This window comes from Anneissia japonica, unplaced genomic scaffold (assembly GCF_011630105.1).
Source record: "Anneissia japonica isolate Jap-2015-1 unplaced genomic scaffold, ASM1163010v1 scaffold731_len135611_cov127, whole genome shotgun sequence".
In the NCBI taxonomy this organism is placed as follows: Eukaryota; Metazoa; Echinodermata; class Crinoidea; order Comatulida; family Comatulidae; genus Anneissia; species Anneissia japonica.
In genome coordinates, this window is record NW_022718818.1 from 78,112 (window position 1) to 80,905 (window position 2,794).

Consider the following 2,794-nt stretch of genomic DNA (forward strand, 5'->3'; position numbering starts at 1 on the left):
GTTTAGAAGCGGATATATAGATAAACATAGGTTTTATTAGGCGGCCATTTTGAAATCCAAGATGGCCGCCATAATGACCTCGGATGAGGTGGTTCCTACCAAAAATTGAATGCTATGACCATAAGGAGCATGTAAAAAAAAGTTGGTGCTTTTGTCCGGAACGTCCACATCCAACTGCTAAGCTGCCGGACTATATGACTTTGGTTGGTGTAGAAAAAGTTTGTCACAAGAGCGCAAGTTACGCCCAGTAATATAAGGCCGAATCATGTCAGCAACATAATCATGAGCCAAACTATTTACAGGGGGCGCCTGCGACGCCCCCCCCCCCCCCCCCCCTATCCCCACAAAAAACAATTTTTTTTTTAAGATAATTTTTTTGAGATAATTGAATGGATACACAATTCCATAGAAAGGTTGATTCTATGTCACATCGCGCAATGCATAGCTACAAAGACAGTTTAAGCGCAGATGCACCCGCATGGAAACCTTTGTGCATCAATCACCCTCTATCGGGGTCAGCAGGTATGTGCTGTCAGACAACCCAATGCACAGTGACCACAGTACACTGATATGTGTGCACATCTCCATTGACGACACCGCTTCAGTAGACTTACTCTTTTAATAAAGTACAGTTTTTGTTTAGACAACATTTGACACTTTTGACGTGTAAGTTTTGCTTCCTTATTGTTTTCAAGTACAGTACCTGGTTTAATCATATTGTGTAATTTACAAGACATACTGTATGAAACTGTAAAATCCTGTTGTCTCTAATTAACATGAAAGTAAAGTAGGCCTACCTAAACCTAGGGCCTAGGCCTATTTCCTGTGGTAGATTTAAGGGGTGGGGGTGTGGCGCGTAAGGGACGTACGCCCCCCCCCCTATTTTTTTGCAAAGAAAAAATTACACCCACAGTGTTTAAGTCTTCTTTTCCTACCAAAAACACCATAGGAGAGTGCTATTCATAAATCCACTTTTGTCAGAAATAGAACACTTGTAATTTACTCAATGTTAATATACAAGTAGCAAGTTTTGATGTTTGAGGACTTTTTTTTAACGGATTTTTGATATTAGTTTCCCTTCTTACTGATTTTGGGATTTTTATGCTCAATGTTGCTGAGAAACTTATCATGTTTTCTAGAAGTGAAATTTCTCTTTTGAAATGGTGTACATTTATGAGCCTTTGATTATGTTTGATATGTTCGAGAGGCACTAAAACCCACAGCTGTGAGTAGATGAATTATTACTAATTTAATGACACATGTCATAGTTGCATATTGCAGGTACCCTGTATATTAAAATTTCTTTTAAAAGCCATACACCTATTTTTTTAAATATTTATTTGTTACTGAAAACTACCATGCTAGATAGTCAAGATCGACTCAATACAACCTCATATTCCTGAAATGTGCTGGGCTTCGTCCCCTTGCACACCCACCAGGGGCTCTGCCTCTCAACCCTGCCAGGGGTCCTAGGCGGCCCCCCTCCACCCCCAGCCTAAGGCTGATCGCTTAGCTTGCAGATTGGGCCCCACCCCCCTTTTCTGGCAGGCTGGATCAGCCGCCTGCCCTCGGTGCTTCGTACCATGGCTGGTCGTCCTTTTGCTAAAATCCTGTATCCGCCCCTGATTTATACATTTAAAAACTATTAATAATATCTTAAAAACATTGCGGTGTTGTACCGGGAGCCAATGTAATGATTTCAGAGTATTTGTTATATGTGAGATCTTGGATGACTTGGTAACTACACGTGCAGCAGCATTTTAAATGAGTTCGTAAGAGGGCGCTTACATGAAGCGGTAACGGACTCAAACAGCTCCGTCAGAGATTTTAAAAAAACTGCGATTTTTCCCCTCGTAATGACTGATAGTTCAAACTGACTCAAGGAATAACTACAATTAATACTTTAAAAGGCTCATCAAGCTTTAAAATTGACAGAAAATCGAAAATGGGCAAGAAAAAACCTGTAACTACTGTATCACCACCAACATCCCCGGAAAACAAACCGGAAACTGCCGCACCCGACGATCACATCACCACTATGACCGAGTTGAAGCGGGAATTTCAGTCGATGCAAAAACGGGACGGTGAATTACACGTTAAGATCGATCAAATAATCCTAAACCAAACTGCTATACTGGAAAGGATAAACTCAATTGAACTGAAATACAGTGAAATTGAGAATAGTCTTACCTTTACTACGGAGAAAATCCACTCTTTTGAAACGATAATCGACGAGTTTGAAACCAAAATCACTAATGTGACGGAATCGACTAGGAGTGATCGTAACCGGCTGTCAATACTTGAAGGGGAAATCCTAAAAATGGAACGATATTCGAGATCCTTTAATTTGAGATTTGGAGGAATACCTGAACGAAACGATGAGGATCCCATGAAAACGGTACGTGATATAATAAACCATAAACTGAACTTACCTACGACAATAATAGAAAATGCACACCGAACTGGTAGACAGGCGATGGGAAAACCGAGACACATAATCGCTAAATTTATTCATCGGCCACAAAGACGAGAGGTGCTAATACGTGCAAAATCAGTTCTACGATCGTCGGATATGTTTGTTACCGAAGATCTACCACAGGCGGACGTGATAAAGAAAAGGAGTCTCAAAATTATCATGGACCAGGCATACAAGGAGGGCAAAAGACAGGCTGTCTCTTATACACATCTAGATGTGTATAAGAGACAGGTTGTAATATATAAATATGTATCTCGACCACAGGTCTCTGTGGTTGAGTTGGTAAGACCTTCGCACGTTAAGAAAAAGGTGCTGAGT